At 40.9% G+C, this 21,550-nt stretch overlaps 1 protein-coding gene across 2 annotated transcripts in view; it reads left to right on the plus strand.

The window, feature by feature from the left end:
- The window catches only part of Tprg (transformation related protein 63 regulated), a 136,772-nt gene that overhangs the window by 42,045 nt on the left and 73,177 nt on the right, over window positions 1–21,550 (plus strand). The gene's annotated exons all lie outside the window — the stretch shown is intronic.

Consider the following 21,550-nt stretch of genomic DNA (forward strand, 5'->3'; position numbering starts at 1 on the left):
TCCATTACCCTTAATGCTTCTGTAGCAGAAAGAGCTTCCCTTGTGAATACTACCATAGCAACAATTACCTTTCTACCCCTCCTAGAAATTGCACTGCCTGTGACCTTTCATGTAACACTCAGTGATACATTAAAAGGCAAAAGAGGATGCTTGCCTACTATAGAACCCATAATGTTGTGTGGAAGTGTGTTTAAAACTCTCACCTTGCTTCTGGATGGGTTTGGTGAAGACTGGTTTTGAGCTGGGAAGCAGATCTGAGTTCCAGGATCCTAGTAATTCTTTCTGGAGGGTGAAATGTATAGTTCTCCTCGGGATCACGGAAGCGTCTCGTTCTGAGTTTCCAGGAGGAAACCTTGAAGGCCTAACCATCCAGCCTGGCAAAATGGCGTCCTCAACAAGCAGGAAAGAGAATCAGATCCGACTGATTTACATTTTCTACCATTCTGTCAAACATCTTCTCAGACCTGGAGGAAAAGAAGCCTCAAAGTTGACATTTTTGTTGTACTTTTTACTCTTCGTGTCTTTATTTATAAAATGAGACTGAAGTGATTTTGAAGGATAAAATTAGGTGTTACTGTAAAATTCTTCATGAATTATCTTCCCCTCTCCTCCTCCTCTGTTTTTCCTTCTCTCCTCTGCTCCTCTGTTCCTCCTGCTTTTGCTTCTTCTCATCTCCATCATCCTTCCTCTTTCTCCTTCGTTCACTTATAATCTACCCATCTCTATAATCTCGGAGTTACCACTAATGAAAAGGAAAGCCTATGATTTGAACTTCTCACTCATTCATTTGGACAAATCTACGATTTGTTTCCCTTTTCCATCCCTCATTCAAACAGAGAGCCCCTGTTTGACCTACAAAATGTTAAGTCGGCTTTGGTCAGGGAAGATAAGTGCGAGGATCCCCGAGAGCGCGAATTCAGCATCACAACAATATTTACACCAATATTTTCAAAATTGGAAAACACCGCAGACCATAACTTAATCTCATAGTCCAACACTTTGTAGACTGTCTAAACTTAAGACAGTGACAGAGAACATGGTAACAGCACAGATAGAAAAGTCAGGTGGGCCCTGCTTGTAGCATGAACATCATGATAACATTTAAAAACTAACAGAGTATTAGTTTGCCATCCAATTGATGGAGGTTGCTTTTTCTGGCGGTCAATGGGAAAGATTGCATATAAAATTTTAGAAATGTTTTGAAGGTGGAAGCTGAGAGTTTGCAGGGCCTGTTCTGGGCTTGTGGCTGAGACAGTCTTCCCTGCTTCTCTTCCACCTTGACTATGCTGGAAGGTAAGAAACCATCCTCCTGTACACTATAGTAGCCTGCCATGCCCACTATCACTGAAGATTAACATGTTAGCACCGTGGAGGAGATGAATGGCATTGTTTATCCCAGGGCTCTCATTGAAGGATGCATTAGGAATTGAGAGGAGAAAGATACCTGACCCAACTGGGCTTTGCGGATCTTTGTACTTCATTGCTTGTAAGAAAAGTCATCAGTAACTTCTGGTTTGGTCCTAGAAAAATGATGGATTGACTGGGTCACTGTTGGTTTCAAAGGCAGTATAGTCTTACTATACTGAAGACGCATTCTGTAAGAAACATGAGACGCATTCTGTAAGAAACATGAGAGAGGAAGCCATCGCAGAGCCCTATTAGATGCTTCTGCAAGGATTGTCATTAATCATCTACAGAGCTAAGGACAAATTTGAGGGAAAAGGGGGGGGGTGTTCACAAAGGAAGGATGAATAGGCCATTCTACTTATGGGTCCAAACACCGTTTTCTGTTGAGCCTAGCTTGGCTGTTTCTCGTAGAAAGGTTTCTATATAAAGCAAAGGGAATAAAAAGGTGTTAGTAAAGCTGTCTTCCATATTAATTCTGCTGAGTCTCATGATAATATAAACTGGTATGATATAGTATTCAGAAATATTAGAAAAATGAGTTGAAGGCATTTGGGAAGTGGATGTAGACAATGGCCGGAAAAACTGGGAGGATAAACTGGCGAGGGGGCCATAAATTACACTTGGATCCCAGTTTGCTAAACTATCACAAGTACTTGAGACAAACTGTTAGGATGTAGGCTCACAGTCATCCTTTTGAAAGGGGATTTTTATGGCTATGAAGTTGTAAACAAAACAGTACTTATTTCAACGTTTCTTCCTCTTCTCCTCCTTCTTGGCCCTTCTTAAAAAGGATGTTTAAAAACTTGTATGGGTACTTCTAGAAGAGATCCATTAAGCCAACACCATGAACATCTTGACACTCTGTGGAGTGTCAGACAGTGTTGCTCGATGGCAGTGGAGTCTCTTCAGTCCAGTGTGCTCCAGGTGCTTATGTCTTCAGTGCTGTGAGAGTCAGAGGAGATGGGCTCCTCCTTCCACACACAAGGGTGGAAGAGACAGTTCTCATTCTTAAGTGAGAAGACCCACTAATAGTGGCAGGGCCCAAGTGATTCTTGTCCTTCACATTAGTGAAAACATCCAGAGTATATTTTTATTACCTGATTTTCCTCCAACCAACCCAGTTTCTATCTTAGGACTTTGGTATGATTAATACATGCAATCTAATGAAGTTCCTGTGTCTGGCATACAGAGAGTAGATCGCATGTGGAGTTAAATCACACCTCTCCTGTCAGAACCAAATGAGTGAAAATGGAACAGAAGACTTGGGTGTGGATCCTATTTTTTAGTTCTTGTCACAGCAGCTGCACAAACACAATGAGGTTTCCTTTTTACACCTTTATGTATTTGCAACAGGGACTCCTATGTAGTCAAGGGTAAACATGAAACAATAATAGTACTATTATGGTTGTAGTAAAATAAAGACAGGAGAACTACTGACTATTTTAATACTCTTGTTTCTGCTTTCAATGTAGTACTGACAGGCCTACACTACCATACCTGGCCTAATCTCTTTTCTAAACTAATGGAATTGGTTCTATATGTTGTTCAGTCCATTAGAAATTTAATCTCGTTAAAGAAACACATCCACTGCAATATATTAGTCTAGCCAGTCTTCATGCATTTTGCTAAAGATGGTTATACTTTAATAATTATGTTTAATTGAATGCCTACAATGTAGCACATGTTATGGTACATACTGTCTTTGCATTTGTGACTGAAAGAATATAATCCCTGTAGTTTTGATGATCTCTAAATGCCACTGATCTCAGCATTTCCCCTGAATTGTTCCTAGATATCATGTAGTTTTTGAAAGTTACTGGGTTCTTTGTTTGTTTGTTTTGCTCTTTTTGTTTTGTTTTGTTTTGTTTTGGGTTTTATTTAACCATTTCTTTTCAAACCACCAGTGGGGTACAACACAGAATTAAGTGCTTATTATTATTCTTTAACATCAAAGCACTGAATCAAAAGATTCTGGTGGAGAAAGACTTTGACTGGAAAGACATTGAAGCATCATGGTATTTGATAAAAAACAATTAGAAACATTTCTACAGCATTGTAAAGTGTTCTTCCTTGTGAATGCTTCACAAAAACATTCTTAAAAAAAAGATGCACCTGTGTAAGATGAGAAGTTCAGGCTCAGAGGAGGACCCTAATGTGGTGGTTTGAAGAAGTATGGTGCCCATAGATTCATGTGTGTGAATGCTTGGCCCATAAGGAGTGAGTGTCACTATCAGGAGGTATGGCCTTGTTGGAGTAGGTGTGTTTTTGTTGGAGGAAGTGTGTCACTATGAGGGCAGGTTTTGGGGTTTTAAAAGTATAAGTCTGTGCCTTGTATCTTAGTCTCCTGCTACCTGCTGATCAAAATGTAGAAAACTCAGCTCCCCCAGCACCATGTCTGCTTGCACACCACTGCATTTCTTGCTACACCAATAATGGACTAAATTTCTGAACTGTAAGCCAGCTCCAATTAAATGTTTTTCTTTATAAGAGTTGCCATGGTTACAGTGTCTCTTCACAGTAATAAAACCCTAACAGAGACATCTACAGTTATAGTAGCAAAGGTAAGGATCATCCTACCATCAACTGGGCTAAAATACTCACCAGGTGAGTTCTCTTTGAAGCCACATGATGGACAGGGACCACTTCTTTTATGTGTGACATCTCAAGAGCCCATCATGGTTCCTCCCATCAAATATGACTGAACTAATGAAAATCCTGTTTGTTGGCTTTGGTGGGGTAAGTGCAAGTGTGCAGGTCATCCCTGCTAACTTAGAAATTTTTCTCAGACTGGTTCCCCCAGATCATTAAATAAAACAATGATAGAGCCATTGAGATGGCTCAGTGGATAAGGTGCTTGTTGCAAAGCCTTGCACCATGAGTTCAAACCCAAGAACCTCCATGGTAGGTAGATAACAAACTCCTGTCAGTTGTGTCCATGGCAGGCAGATAACAAACTCCTGTCAGTTGTCCTTTGACCCCCACCTACACACACACACACACACACGCGCGCGCACACACACACACACACACCAAAAACAAAGGATTTTAAATAAACACTTAAACAAAGATAGAGCCACAGGTATACCTTGATAACAAGTGAGCCTGCGCGCACACACACACACACACACACCAAAAACAAAGGATTTTAAATAAACACTTAAACAAAGATAGAGCCACAGGTATACCTTGATAACAAGTGAGCCTGCGCCCTGTTTTCCCCACACTTGCCTCTCGGGGCCACACCCATGCACAGAGCCGCAGTACATGTGGCATCTTTCTCTTTTTCACCTGCTCTCCTCAAGCAGTCTCCAAGGGCAGGACCATGCAAGATTTTGGCTTCATTTTATGGATGAAGAAATCCAGAGATTAAATGACCTGTTCAAAGGCAGCCACTTATTGAAGGTCAGAGGAGAGCCTGGCTTGGTGACTTCTTTCTCCCAGCCTTGTTGTCTTTCCATTACAGTGCTTCTGGGGCCTTTTGTGATTTCTCACTCTCCTGACACAGAGATTGCTATGGTTTAAATTGGTTAAACGATCTGTGTGCTTGTGTCTGGGTTCTTTTTTGACTGGCTTTTGTTTGCAGGGAAGAGGGTCAGAGGATTAGAGACCTTCCTCTTTCCCTCCCCAGACCATTCTCTCTGAGGGCTTTTCATTTGACTTTATTTAGTCTTTGCTCAGAAACAGCTAAAATAGTCAAATGCCTGGAGGGGCTGGTGAGTGATGCTGATGGACCAAAGCCAGCCACACTTCCATCTTGTCATAGTCTAATTATGTTATAAGAATCACAAAACAGCTCCGTAATGGAAAATACAGCTAACAATAATTAAAAGGGGGAAAAAGACCAGAAAACTGGAAACTATCAATTTCTAATCCTTTAAAGTCACAAGAAACTAAAGGCTATAAAGGCTGTGCCAGTTACGTTACCACGCTAAGCTGCTGCTTCTGCCCGGCTCCATTCATTGTCTGTACTCTCGAGTGCATCTTATGTGGCTATTATGAAATCTGTGGTCCAGAGGTCAGTACCACGTGCATCACCTAAAGCTTCATAACAATGCTGACTCTCGGGCCTTACCCCAGAGCTAAACCTGGACTTTCAGTTTTACAAGATTCCTATACACACTAAATCTGAGAAGCATCTATCTCTATCAATTTTATGCTCTTCATCCATGAGCTTCCATGGGTCATTACTGCTTCTCTTGTTCTTTGGAAATCAGTGAGTCATAGCCTCACTCCAACCCTATTGGCCAATTTTAGAAATTCCATCAGTTTTTCACATCTTCTGAAATTCCTGATGCTATGCTTTGGCCCTGTGATTATGCTTACCTGGTTTCCTCTCCCTGCAGTAATCCATACTTTCGCTGTCTGTGCTGGCTAGACTTAGGTCAACTTGACACAAACTGTAGTCATCTGAGAGAGAACAGAATCTCAATTGAGAAGATGTCTTCCGTAAGGTTGAGCTGGGGACAAGCCCATAAAGCATTTTCTTAATCCGTGATTGATGGGGAGGACCCAGCCAATTGTGGTGGTGCCATCCCTGGGCTGGTGGCCCTGAGTTTTATTAGAAAGCAGGTTGAGCAAGTCATGAGCAGGTCAGTAAGTGGCACCCCTCCATGCACTCTTTGTCAGCTCCTACCTCCAGGTTTCTGCATGTTTGAGTTCCTGTCCTGACTTCCTTTGATGATGAGTAGCAATTTGGACATATTAGCAGACTAAACCCTTTCCTCTCCAACTTGCATATTGGTCTTGGTGTTTTATCCTAACAAAAGAAAGCTTAAGACACTGTCCTTCTGAGACCCACGTCCATAGAACAGTTCCATATTAATTTATCCAAAATAATTTCATTCCCTATCCTTATACTCACTTTCTATTATATGTAGCTCCACTCACAATGAGCTCTGTGTAGACAGTGCTTTGATGCAATGTTGTTCAAGCTCAGTTTACTTAATGCTACATGGTATGGCCCAGAACCCACCTAATTTAATTCTGATAGAGTCCTCCTCAGATACCAGTAGGGTGCTGTCTCCAAATCTCTGGGCCTTCACAGCAACTGAAGCCCCAGAAGACTTGCCATGTCTTTGGGTAAAAGCAACGAAGCCGAAAAGGGCCTCAAATCTATCAAGATCTTAATGACCTGTGGCAGGACTCTGGCAGTAACAAAAGGACCTCTGTTGCCAGAATCCATTTGTCCTGGTGGGTGTTTTCAACAGCCACTTAATTAAACACATTGCTTTTCTCTATAAATTCTCCATGGTGGCAACCTCATCCAGAGAGCTAATGTTCCCCGAGTGACCTGCATTATAGGACAGTGAGAGCATTTAGTTACTGCAGTCACAATTGTACTTGGAAGTGCTTGTTTTCCCATGACTGCAACCAATTAGGGAGAACTCAGAGAAGAGCCAAGAGGCAAAATAAGTCTCATGCATCTAAATGCCTGGCTCAGTTACTACCTAGGTATTCTACATGGTTATACATGTCTCTTATGTTCACTGGGTCTCAGTTTTATCATCTATAAAATGAAGATGTTGCAAAGGTCATTTCAAGAATTAAATTACCTGAATCTGTTCAGCGATTTCCATAAATTTTGTTTCATGTTATGTCCCATATTATAGTTCTAGTTTTGTTGTTTAGTTCTATTTACTAATAGTCTCTTATTCATGCATCTGCTTATATATTTGCAGAGCCCCCTTCATCATTCAGATTCTTCCCTAAGTGCTGAAAACCAGTGGCACTTTCCATTTTGTCAGTGCCCTCAGTCTTATGAGAAAGAAGGACAGATAATGAGGTCACACTGAAATATGACACATGCTAGTATCTGTCCCACATATGATTCTATGACAATTCACTGGAGATCACTGCTTACAGTAAAGGGAATGGGTAAGATTAAAGAAAGAGCAAAGAGTCAAAAAGAAAATGGCTGGAAATAGAGCGGCACACTTCCAGCTCCTGGAGAGAACATGTGTGAAGAAGAGAGGCAAGCTCTGGAAATCATGATCAACTCCATGTCTAGGTTAGTCTGCACCATACTGAGAGCCTGAGGAGCTGGAAAAGTAGGAAGAAAGCAGAGAACAAAAGAGTTCTGAAGACTTGTCTAAGCAGGAGAATTAACTTCTCTTATGACCCACTGGCTAGCCACATGCCACTTCCACCCTGCACACAGGATTGCAAGAGCCTTGCATGTCCCTACTCTCTAGCTGTCCCCTCTCCATTTCCTTGAGGCAAGATTGAGTTAAGTCATCTCTTACCTGCTTAGGAAAGCCAATTATACATCCCATCACATGAAGTGGTCTGTGACCTTTCCTTGGCACCTTAACACCGATTGTGATAATTATTTATAATGGAATTAGAACATTATTATTCAGAGCCATTTGATGTATAGTTTGCTAGTATGTTTCTTTCATTCATGACCATTATGATATTTTTATCCCAAATGTTATCAAATAGGGTGTTGGCATTACTAGGAAGACATTTGGCTCTGGAAATAATAGCCCGATAATTAAGTTATTTAAACTCAATTTTGATTATTTAGAGAACTATCCAATACAAGTTTCCTTTAAAAAATGTACATTTCAATCTTAATATTGAAGTTGTTAATACTTGTGAGATATCACAATTGTTATTTTTATAAGTATAAATGCTTCTTCTGTGTCAAAATACTGCCTGATTCACAAGTAGTGTTCTGGAAGAGATATCTGCATTTCACTGGCTCCATCAGTTGTTACAAATGTCCTGTCATAGAAAAGACAGAGTGAGTGAAGGAAGAGAAAGCGATGTTAAAAAACAAACAAGCAAACAAAAATACAACGCAATGCAATAAAATACAACACAGCACAATGTAATACAATAAAAGAAGCCTGTGCTCTCAGTGGTCTATTCAGTAAATGTAACCTGACCTTCCAAGATTTAGTGTGTGTGTGTGTGTGTGTGTGTGTGATTTAGTGTGTTTATATACATATTATATAGATATAGTTAGACATATTAAAACTTGGAGTTCTAAGTAAAGAAAATGATGAGGCAAAGAGGGTTATAATGGGTGGTGAATATATCCAATCCCCTAAGAAGACATATCTATCTAAATGTATGTGCAGCAAACAGCAGAATTGAGAATGTGTGAAGTAGAAATTGGTAGACCTGAAAGCAGAGACAGATCCAGCAGTACAGTTGGAAATCTCAACAGATGACGCAATTGTACAGAAAACTGGAAAGATTTAGAACCACATGGCAACCAATAGTGATCAGAACCTAATCAACACTTTATAGATCACTCGATCTGATAGAAGAAGACACAATACTTTTCAAGAATACACACAGCACATGCTCGGGTACACCAAATCTTGAGCCACAAAAGATATTTGACCTAATTCAAAAGAAGTAAAAATCTACTTTGAGGAGAAACCAAGATCAGAAAGATGTCCAGTACAGTATTTCAGTTATTGGAAACTAACTAATGTTCTTTGGAGTCACCAATGCAGTGCACTGATGGGAAACAGTGTGAACCTTAGGTGTGGGATGATGTGAAACTGCCACAGGGGTACCTGGGGAACAAAAGAAAAAGTGAAATAAGCTTCCAAAATCAAAGAAATCTACAAGGAAGAAGAGCAAATGCCAAAGGAAACAATGGAGACCGCAGCTGAAATCAATTTTTTTAAAAAGTAGAATTAAGGAAACCAAAGGTGGGGTTTCTGGAAGGATCCCTCAAACTGACAACTTCTCCTAAAATGACAAATAAAAGAGGTACTATGCAGTTACCACCAACTCCATCACTGAAGAGGGTGGGGGGAAGGATATGGACTGGTGGGAGGGGTCAGGGCATGGTGGTGTGCCATTACAGGGTGTCTTAGTCAGGGTTTCTATTCCTGCACAAACATCATGACCAAGAAGCAAGTTGGGGAGGAAAGGGTTTATTCAGCTTACAATTCCATACTGCTGTTTATCACCAAGGAAGTCAGGACTGGAACTCAAGCAGGGCAGGAAGCAAGAGCTGATACAGAGGCCATGGAGGGATGTTCTTTACTGGCTTGCTTCCCCTGGCTTGCTCAGCCTGCTCTCTTATAGAACCAAGACTACCAGCCCAGAGATGGTCCCACCCACAAGGGGCCTTTCCCCCTTGATCACTAATTGAGAAAATGCCTTTCAGTTGTATCTCCTGGAGGCATTTCTTCAACTGAATCTCCTTTCTCTGTGATAACTCCAGCTGTGTCAAGTTGACACAAAACTAGCCAGTACACAAGGCTTACACACATCAAAGGAAAAGACAAGGAATCCTAGCTTACTACTCTATCATGAAAGTTTAAGAACTTATATTTCTAGCTTTAAACACACACACACACACACACACACACACACACACACACACACACACCACAAATGCTCAATGAACACAAAAGAGGAATTTTGGGTAATCCTATACTCATTAAGAAATTTAATTTTTTAAGAAACCTATTCCATAAGAAATGTCTAGGTCCAGATGTCTTCACCAGAGAATTCTATTAATTGTTCACACTAAAAGATGAAAACGAAGTTATATTCCCAGAAAATATGAGAAGGCAACACCTTCCAAGCATTTTTTAAAGCAAACCTGAAACAACGTCCCCAAACCTGACAAAGATGATAACAATAAGGAGAAAAAACATAATATTTCTCACCAAATACCTATGCAAAAATTCCTGAGATAATAACAAATTGAACTCAGCAATATATAAAGACAGTTATATCTCTTGACTAAATGGGTTTTGTCCATGGATGCAGGGAAGGGTTGGTGCTGAAAAAATCTTGGATTGTGTACTGGAACATGTGAACCATCTAAAGGAGAAGGACCACATGAGCATTGCAAGTGGTCCAGAACAAGCATTTGAAGAAAAACTAAGCAGTCATTCCTGAAGAACAAAAGGACTCTCAGAGTGTTAGCGCGGCGATTTCCCCTGTGAGATGGAGAATAAGTGCTTAAGTCCTAGAAGTATTATCATGCTACTGAGAACAAAACTGAGCCTAAGACTGGGAAGCAGAAAAGAGAGGTGTCTGTTTTCTCTACTGCCATTCTGCAAAGTACTAGAAGACTAAGCTATCCAAGCAAGGCAAGTAGAATCAAAGGCACAGCTAGAGCACTGATTAGAAAGTCTTATTTGTCTATGGCCATACCATCTTGTACCCTCATAACCTCATCTGGAATTCCTTCTCTGCATATGATAGACTGTCCATGTGGGTAATTCCAAGAACTACAAAGACAGCTCAGAGAACTAATAAAGATTTAGCCAAGTTTGAAGACACAAGATCACCATGTGTAAATCGGTGCTGAGGGTACCCACAGCTAGTAGTAGAGAAGTGACAACTGAGCCAGTATTATAGGATAATCATGCAAACCAGAAGTGGTCACCCATGGGACTTTCATGCTGAAAACCACAAAGTGCCAATGGAAATTAACCAGGCGATGTCAAGCTTTGTCAAAGGCCTTCTGTATGTTTATTGAGATGGTCATGTGATTTCTGCCTCTGAGTCTATGTATTATCTTAATTGGTTTATGTATGTTTAATCATTCTAACATTTTAGAAAAAACTAACTAATTATATTGTATAGTCTTCTCAACCTATTTAATTTGGCCTGGAATTATTTTTATTAATAAGTTTTGTATCTATGTGCATCAGGGAAATTGGTCTATAGCATTATTTTTGTTCTTATCTAGTTTTGGTATAGAATTTGGCTAGTTTTCTATCCCTTTATATTTCATGGGATAGTTTGAGGAACACTGGCTGATAGAATTCAGCAGTGAATTCACTTGGTTTTGGAATTTTATGTTCTAGGAGCATCTTTATTTCTGTTCTTATTACTGATTTAGTCTCATTGCTGGGTATAGAGAGAGCTCTTTTTTGTTTGTTTTGTTTTTTTGTTTTTTGTTTTTGTTTTTCAAGACAGGGTTTCTCTGTATAGTCCTGGCTGTCCTGGAACTCACTTTGTAGACCAGGCTGGCCTCGAACTCCGAAATCCGCCTGCCTCTGCCTCCCAAGTGCTGGGATAAAAGGCATGTGCCACCACCACCTGGCTAGAGAGAGCTCTTTAAGTTGTTCATATCCATCAGGTTTAATTTAATTATATCATAGGTCCAGCAATTTATCAGTTTCTCCCTGATTTTCCAATTTATTGGAATATAAAATTTCCGGAATAGATGGCTATTCTTGGTTGTCAACTTGACTACATATAGATTAACTAAAACCCAAGTGTTTGAGTATACCTGTGAGGCATTTTTTTTTTTTCCCAAATGAAATCATTTGAAGTAGGAAGACCTATCCTTAATCTAGGTCCTGCCTTCTGGCCCCTATGCAAATGACATGGAGAAAGGAAGCCTTTGCTTCATTGCCTGCTTGTTCTCACTCTTGATTGCAAGTCCACTCCTTCACTGATGTTAGAGCTGAATTCTTCATGATTCCAGCACATCCTGAAGATGGCTGAGACGTCCAGGATTGTAGCCTGGATTCTTAGACCTTTTTTGGCAAACAGCCATAGTTGGACTAGCTGAATCACACAGGCTATAGGCCATTCAAATCTCTCTCTCTCTCTCTCTCTCTCTCTCTCTCTCTCTCTCTCTCTCTCTCTCTCTCTGTGTGTGTGTGTGTGTGTGTGTTCTCTCTCTCTCTCTCTCTCTTTCTGTGTGTGTGTGTGTGTGTGTGTGTGTGTGTGTGTGTATTCATTCTGTAAATTCTGTTCTCATACAGAACCCTGATTATCAAAACCATAATCCTCAAATTTCACTGGAGTCTGTTTTAATGAAGCCATCTTCATTTTAATTTCATTAATTTGGGCCTTCTTTCTTTCAGTTGGTTAGTTTGGGTAACTATTTGTGGATATCTTTTTTGTTTGTTTTTTGTTATTGTCTAACTATGTAACCATGGCAGACTGAGCCTGCTATATAGGCCAGGGTGATTTTGAACTCGGTGATCTGCCTGCCTCTGCTTCCAGAGAGCTGGAATCTAAGGTATGAGTTAATTCTCCCGGGTATCAATATCTTTTACCCTTTTGAAGAACAAGCTGTGTTTTCTTGATTCTTTGAACTGTTCTTTCAATCTTCATTTCATTAATTTCCACTCTGGTCTTTATTATGTATTCTTGTTCATCAAGACATTTGGAATTTGTCTTGTTTTTGTTATTGAAGACATGGAAGTATATCATTAAAATATTTTCTGATTTTTTAAAATGTAAACACTTAAACACAGCGTTCCCTCTTAGGATTGCTTTACCCATATCAAAAGATTCTGACAAATTTGGTTTTCTTTTTCACTTAATCCTAGGAATTTTTAATGTGTTTTCATGTTTCTCCCAGGTGTAGTGAATTGGAGAGAGTTCACTTCAGAATGCTCATTACTGCTTGCTACTGGTATTCAATTAAATGTTGATCCTTTTATTCCTCTATGGAAGAACATGTGGCGTGTCCTTGGGATTGTATCCAGCTTGAACTCATGAGACCTTTACTCATGTGACATTTCTTGATCCTCAGAGTATAAATTGAGGCTCTGAATAAAGTTGACGGTTGCAACTTTGGTCTACCATCTTTATTAACTTCATTATCCCAGGTCTTACCACTTCTAGCGTGGTGACGGTTACCATGCTTCATTGTTCATTATTTCTTGTTTGGTTTGGTTTGGTATAGGATTTTTGAGTGTCCCGGAAATCACTCTGTAGACCAGGCTGGCTTGGAACTCACAGAGCTCCACTTGTGTCTGCTTCCTAAGTGCTCGGATTAGAGACGTGTGCCACTACTGCCCGGCTATTTTTGTTTGTTGTTTTTGCCTGAATGTATCGCTTGCTTTGAGGAAGCTGAAATGGAGAAAAGGAGATTAGATATGAACGTGTTTTATTGCATACATGTATAAAGTATCAAAGAGTAAGAATAAATACATACATAAATTAAGTAGATACCATGGATGTAGTATAGAACTGAAGAGTCCTGTTCCTTTTCACGGAGGTTACTAATATGCTTTCTCCTATTTTGTCTAGTCTTGATGTTTATTTTCACTATTCTCTTCATATCGAATTTACTATGCCTCTCATTTTCAACATTTCAATGTGTTTTTTAAAAAAACAAAACAAACTTCAGTTGCTTTCAGTGTGAGTGTGTGTGTGTGTGTGTGCATGCACATACACCTTTGAGACACTATCTCTTACCAGTCTACAACTTGATGACTAGGCTGCTGATTTCTGCTTCTCCAGTTGTGCTAAGAATAAATTCTTGTGTATGCTCAGTTGTGTATGGAACATCTATATCAACTACCTCCTTACCAACACACACACACACACACACACACACACACACACACACACGACTTAGGGAACATCATGGAAAAGGGGACAAAAATGGTGTAAATTCCAGAGGATGGGGAAGAGCTCGGAAATACTGTCTTCTGGGCATAACATGGCCATTGCACACATGAAACCATATCTGTGGTGATATCCACAAGACATGTACAAGATTAAACCAGCCCAAATTAGAGCACACATGACAGAAGAATTCATAAGGCCCCACTCCTGACTGAAGACCTATTGGCAGATGGTAAGAGATAGAAGAAGGAGAATCATTCTTTGGGGATGTGGCCACTAGGTCGTCTGTGCTTTGATAGATGGCTTCATACTCATACACATATGGGCAGCAGTAAATGGACATGGTGGTATTAAAAAACAGAAACACAGGATATGAAGTTGGAAAATGTGTGTGTGTGTGTGTGTGTGTGTGTGTGTGTGTGTGATGCAGAGGAAGCTGAAATGGAGAAAAGGAGAGTGGATATGAACCTGTTTTATTGTATACATATATAAATTCTCAAAGACTAAGAATAAATACATACATAAATTAAGTAGATACCATGGATGTAGTATAGAACTGAAGAGTCCTGTTCCTTTTCACAGACATTCTCTTTCCCACCTTCTAAATTAACTTCCTTACGGCATCCATTTGAATACTCTGAATGCTACTGAAAATTTTAAAAAGTGGACTTCTGAATTCCTTCTCTGGCACTTTAGCCATGTCAGTGCCTTGGGTTCAGTTACTGAGAAGGTCTATGTTTTTGCAGCAAGTCGCTGCCTTGCTTTCTCAAATTTCTCCCCTTCTCATGCTGTCATGGGCACGCCTGTTGGGGTAGATAATGTCTTTTTGATTTATTTTCCATGTTTCCACTCTTCTTTTCTATTGGAAAACCCAGTCTTCTCTTGGGTTTGTGATCCTCCCCCTCTGCAGATAGAGGAAGAAGGGAGGTAGCAATAGTAAAACAACAACTGACAGTAAGCCAGGTACCAAAATATAAGAGAAAGGCAAGTAGAAACATGAACTGTTTCTCCAAAGTGGACCAAAAGGGAGGGAACTTCCTAGTTCCTATTAGAATGACTGAGGATTTATTGTTTATTTGTTTTTTGAGACAGAGATTTTCTGTGTAGCCCTGGCTATCCTGGAACTCTTTGTAGACCAGGCTGGCCTAGAACTCATAGAGAGTTGTCTGCCTCTGCCTTCTGAGTGCTGAGATTAAAGGCATGCACCACCACAACGTGTTAACTAGGATTTTTAAAATTACTAAAGTTGATGCTTTGCCTTAGATTCACAAAAAAAGCAGAAAAACTGTGTAGGAACTCTCTAATTTGGTCCTTCAAGTCCTGTGTTTTTCGTTTTGGAACTTCAGCTCATGACCACATCTGGTTAGACTCAGAGCCTAATCCCTGCCTGGGAACCAAAGGGACAATTCATTTGAGTTAGCTAATCTGTATGGAACAGAATTCTCTCTCTTGAGGATCTGAGGGTGAGAGGTTCAGATCTGCATAGGACGTAACTGATAATTTTGAGGTACGGCAGAACTATAGAAAAATAGAAAGTGACCACAAACACTGGGACCACTTCAGTCAAAAGGAAACAGACCAGTGTATGAGGCACTGAAGTTTTGATAGAGACTACTTCTACCAGGAAGTGGGAGTCGGTGGGTTGGGGAGCAGGGTTGGGGGGAGAGGATGGGGGGCTTTGGGGATAGCATTTGAAATATAAATGAAGAAAATATCTAATAAAAAAGAATTATAATTAAAAAAAGGAGTACATCTCTTTGCCTCTAGCTCCTTGTGGATTTCTGGCTTCCATAAAACTTATCTGTGATTGGTGCTGTTCTTGGATTTCAGTGGGATTCCCCATGTATTTTTATAGCATCTACCCTCCTCCTGGGTTTGACTAGTTTGGACTGTGCTTTCTGTACCCAGAGAGCCACAATTAATAGACCACAACAAGCAGATCTTTGTTTTGCCTCTCAATAAATAGAAAAGAGTGGAGGATGAGAGACGTATGCAGTTGTTCTGTTCTCTGCTTCTGTTCTATCCTCCTGCTAGCTCCTCACCATGGGGTTGAGTTCTTGGCTTCTGCTCAAGTGAATTCCTTAAAGAGAATTTAGGGGAGGAGAGGATGCTCCGGGGGTTGGACCTCTCATGAGCTCCTGGTGTGCAGTAGATGGCTTGAGTGATTTAACATCTATTCATTAATTTTGTGGGGGAAGGTAAAGAGTAGGGTGTTTCCTGATCCCTTTCTTTTGTGTAGCTATTAAAGTGCTGTCTTCTTGGTGGTAGCATTTTGGGGAGAGAAAAATTGTTGCACAGTGTAGGAAACATAAAAGGAAAAATAACTCGTTGGCCTATACACTGACTAGTATATGGGAACTAATGAACATGCTGTTGCCTTGGTCATTTCTTGATCAGTCCCTGTCACATTATTGTGGCATGGCTCCTGCATCTGTAAAGTACAATATTATAGGCTTGTAATGTGAAAAGCAGTAAGTTTCAAGGAAATTGTGGTCACTTCTGTATGATCTGGTCCATGCTTAAATTCCCTCCCTGTTTCTTTGTGTCCTATATGGCTCTTTCTGAAATACATCTCAAGGACTTTTCAGACACTCTCCATTGAATGCCATCTCCACAGATATTCTCCAGATGCTGCTTTAAAATTTATTTTTATTTTATGCATATGAATGTTCTTGCCTTCATGTCTGTATGTGGACTGAATGTGTTCCTGGTGCCCATGGAGACCAGTTTGTCATGGCCCCTGGAATTTGAGTTGTGATCCATCACATGAATGCTGAAAAGGGAACTCAGGTCTTCTACAAGCACAGCCAGTTCATCATACTGCTTAGCCATGGCCCAAGTCCCTCACCAAACCCCTTTGCCAGAACTCTGCATCCTCATCTATCCGTGTCTCTTTCTGGAATGTAAATGCAGGAGGCATAAGTGTGCAATTGGTCTACCACTGCCATTCTAAAGCCCTTAACTGGGTGCACATGCATTTGGTGATGGGTAAGGATAACAATTACTTCTGACCTAGTTTACTGGCACTGCTTCTTAAAAGAGATTCCTTATTTCATGTAGGAAGTTCAATTGCAAGTTGGCAAAAATCAAATTCTCCTTTGAGCCATAATCCTTGACTGCTGGCTGCCTTGTGCCTTCTGAGTTGTGCTCATGCAGGAGTCTGCTATTGGCTGGTTTGCTCAGACTGTCTACATGGATGCACACAATTGCTTCCATTGCCCCTTGTACTGTGTTCCAGCTTCGGAACTCCTTACCCTTCAGAGTAGCCCAGTGTCCATCTTTAACAGGGCATTTTGTATATCTGGAAAAGATTGATAGGATGGAGACATCCTCTTCAAGTGAATATGACGTAATCAATCACTAGTTGGTTTGTTAATTTAGTACATATTTCAACAATTTTCTAGGGATTGGGAAATTGTCTCTTAGGCTGTGATTGCATTACTAGCCAATTATAATTAAGTAATTCATGTATGCTTTGTGTTTCATTATGTTCTGTGTATAGAGCCTTCCTTAGCCTCACAGCATCCTTATATGGCTCTTAGGTAATATGGTAGCATTGTCTTCATGTGGAGACTTGGAGGTTGAGTCTCCGAAAGCAATAGTGACTTTGGTATGATCTGAACAGCTGGCACATGGCAGAGCTTCGTCTTTCACTCCTGGCCTGTGTCATAGAGAGATGGGTCCTCCTCAAGAATCTAGCTCCTGAAGATGGATTTGTGGCTACAACCCAAGGTCCTAAGAATCTTGATAAAGTTTCTACGTGCATACTGACTGTCTTTAGTGAAGGGACATGAGAAAAGAAATAGAATATAAGCCAGCTTCTCTGCTCCAGACTAGGCTGGGTCTGTGACATGAAGCAGCAGTGTTCTTTCATCTTGGTTTTCCTGACTTAGGACAGTAAGGGACTAATTAATTCTCTGGGTTGGACAAGAAATACCTGGAAATTCTCAGATGTATTCCAACATAAAAGGTTACGGAAATGCGGAAATCTTTCTATGCCATCTAAAAAAAACCCTTCAGGACTCAGTTCAAAGAGCAGCTACCAGGAGGGCTGGGTGTTTTTAGATCTGACTCCAGTTCCTCAAGCAGACCCTGGAAATATTAAGTTCATCTCCACACCACAAATCCTCCTCCTGCATGTGGCTCCCCTTTTAAAGGTAGTCAATGCCTAGGCCCTGTCTCCATGCTCTTGGATCAGACTTTTTGTGAATTCCAGCTAACTTCTCTGAGTGATTTCACCTCCATGATCTTGATAATCTCATATGTAACACATCTCATCCTGCAGGTCATACTGTAACAAACTCTGTATTGGGGGGAGGGTCATGCTTTTTGCTCTCTCCAAATTTAATAAATGTGTAGCTAGCTGTGTCTCTGGATCATCTCTCATGACATCCCACAATTCACATAAAAGCCTTGCCTTCCTAGGTGGCTTTAAGTTTCTTTCTTTGGTAGAGTGGTTAATTAGGAACATTGGCTGGGGTGGGTGAGATGGCTCATCAGGTAAAATTAAACATCACTTATGGCTTTCAAGCTAAATTTGATCCTTGGACCCCACATAGAAGACAAAAATGAAGTCTATAAATTGTCTGCTGACAACCACACATGTGCTGTGCTATGTACACACACATACATGCAATCAATCAATCAATCAAGCAAGCAAGCAAGCAAGCAAGCAATTTCTTGAAGCACTGCTTCTTGAGGTAGACTGAGTCTAAATCCACAGTCTTTCACTGTGTGACTCTGAGCCAGGTACTTTGGTTCCTCACCTGTGATGGGGATGGTATCATGGCCTTCCTCGAAGAGATGTCTAAAGTCTAAAGAATGCAGTCCATATGAAGCACATAGAGAAAAACTTATTACAACGAAACATCAAGTGAATGTTAACTGTTTACTGGATGTCAGTTGCCCCTTGTATAAATCTACATCCCATTTACAACTCTACGTGACATTTAGACTTCTTGTATCTTCCTCTCATTAGATTATATACTTTATAGAGAGCAGGGTGCATGGTAGAGACCTTCTTAGTCCAATTCAGAGGAGCATCTATATATAGACCTACACAGGCACTCAATAATCATTACTGACTAAAGGGAGAGATTTAACGCCTTTACCCATGGATGGTGGTATGGTAATATGGCAAGCTCGATAATGCATTGCATGCATCTTGGATGAATGCTGGTTATGTTACTTACAAGTTCGTTTCCTGTTTTTCTAGTTTGCCATAACAGAACACTATACGTTGGATGGGGGATATAGCCAACATTGTTTTCCCTTAACTCCAGAGGCTCAAAGTCTAAGATCATGCCAACTGACTGAGTTAACTTGCTTCTCATTAAGAACCTTGTTTCTGGTCCGTGAAAGTTGCTTCTAGTTGTGTGCTTGAACTGAACAAGGAAGCCAGTGTCTTCTCTTCCTGACAGTGTGCACCCTACTGACGAAGCTCTCCTCTTAAGCCCTCATGGAAAACTAACCATCTCTTGAGGTTCCACCTCTTAATGCCATTACCGAGGGGACCAAGGCTTTGACATAGGGGTTGATTTGAACAGGCAACACCAAACAGTTTACTGTGCCTCACTTTACTTATCTTTATTTGTGAGCGTTGTCTGGTGAAGATTATTGTAGCATCTGATATGGTATTTGGTTATGTTTCTAGGTGTTTCCTGTGTGTGTGTGTGTGTGTGTGTGTGTGTGTGTGTGGACTGTCAAGCCTAGACTTGTCCCTCAGGTGCCGCCCATCTTCATTGATTGATTTTAGACAGGGACTCTCTCTGGCTGACTGTCCAATGGACTATCAGAGCCCCTCAGATCTGCCTGTCTTTACCTAGTGGTGGGATTACGAGCACATGTCCGCACACAAAGCATTTGTTCTGGGTTTTGGGACTTGAACTTAGGTGCTTGTGCTTGCAAAGAGAGCAATGTATTAACTGTGCTATGTTCCATTCCCTTCCTATCTGTCTCTTGTGGGCATACTCCACCTGCCCAATGGTAGGTGCATATTAAAAAAAAAAACCACTCAGGAAATAAATTCTCCTAAGTTTTTCTTCTTTTCACCTTAGAAAATGTCATCCAGATTTTTCAGCTTGTGATTTCCCAGCACTAGGGTTCTTACCAGACTGTAGAAAATGACACGTGTTAGGAGAAGCTTCTGCCAGGGCATGGAAGAGGTGCCAGGGACTCTTTTCCTTAGCCCTGTGGGCAGTGGGTAAGGAATCGTTAGACCACAGTTTACTTCTGTGGCTCTGAGTTACCTTTCTCTGGTCACATCATACCACTGGGTGCCATGCTGTTCTTCCTTGTATGTGTTCCTTCTCATAGTACAGAGCTGTGTGTGTCGGGGCAGGAAGATCTTCTCAGGATTCCTCATGAGGAGCCCAGAGCCCAGTGTGTGACTGATGGCACAGGGTAGTGGAGAAACACAGGGGGGAATCACAAGCAGCCAGGGTTAGAGACCTGGGAACAGGGAAGGTTTGTGGTATTGGATTTTTATTAGAAACCGTGTTTCTTTTGAGGGTCTCCCATTTTAAACAAACTGGAGTGGCTTAGGGAAAAAACTAACCAAATGACTGAAAGAAATGTATGTGGGTGATGTAGCTAAACATTTCGCAAGACTCCACTTAACTCAGGGTGCATATGCTTTGCTCCAGTGCCATGCAGTTTTCATCTGTTTGTGTTTGAACAGCAAACCCAAATTGGATGCTCTTCAGGCTCCAGAGCCTAGTGGATGCTCAAGGAATGTGTGAGGAATGAACGATGCAGTGTTTCCTCTCTAGGTTGCTGACTCTGGGCTAGCCAGGATGCTGTCTTCCTCTTCTCTTCAAGGGCTTGGGCGACATACTTGATTTGACTTGTAGATCACAGATAATAACTTTATTAAGCATCAGGGTACATAGAGAAATGCCTGTATTAAGTTATAGATATACCCCATCTCTTTCTCTGTACACATATGCACACGTGTGCACGTATACATATATTCACACACATACATATACACACACATACATACATGCAGGGAGGGAGAGAGAGAAAAAGAGAGAGACCATTAGAAGAAAATTTTCTTCAGAAGATCATTTACAAACAACAAATTGATTTCCTAGTCTCAAAAGACCAAATCAGAGACTCAAGTATCACTGGGCACAGGTCTGGGCTGCAGGAGGGGTACCTGGGATGACCTGAGTCACTGGATAACTGCCCTGGAAACTTGCAGGATTAATATGGCCTGTCATTGCTAGTTCGCTGTTGCCCTCTGCTGGTGAATCTCTTCATCTCAGGAAGCTGGAGCTGGAGATCTCAGATGGTCTCTTAAACTGGTCCTGGAGGCTCCTTTCAACCAGCCAGAGATGAAGGGGATACTGGTGCTGAGGAACAGTGGCAAACAGGAAGTAATGCCCCGGGAGGGTTATGTGTCAAAGGGAGATAGGTCACGTGTTTCTGTTGTTTGTGTTTGTTGAGACCTTGCTGGGTTCAGTACAGAGACCCAGGAATAAATGAGGTGTTGATTCTGCAATAGAGGAAAGACTACTCAATACACAAGGTGAGCAATTGGATCAGCATATAAATAAACTGTCAACCAGAGACAATTATGACTATGGCCATAGGAGAGGTACTGAAGACAGTGTTTGTGATGAAATGACATCCACTTGGGGACAAGGGTCCATGCAACAGGCAGCATATCAACTGGGAACTTGAAGGATAGTTTGTGTTTTCTATCTTTGAATTCAACATTTATTAGTAATTAATATGCATTGATGTTTTGCCTGCATGTATATCTTTGTGAGGGTGTCAGATCCCCCCGAATTGGAGTTAAAGACAGGTGTGAGCTGCCATACGGTTAGGTTACTGG

The sequence above is a fragment of the Mus musculus genome, chromosome 16 (assembly GCF_000001635.26).
Source record: "Mus musculus strain C57BL/6J chromosome 16, GRCm38.p6 C57BL/6J".
In the NCBI taxonomy this organism is placed as follows: Eukaryota; Metazoa; Chordata; class Mammalia; order Rodentia; family Muridae; genus Mus; species Mus musculus.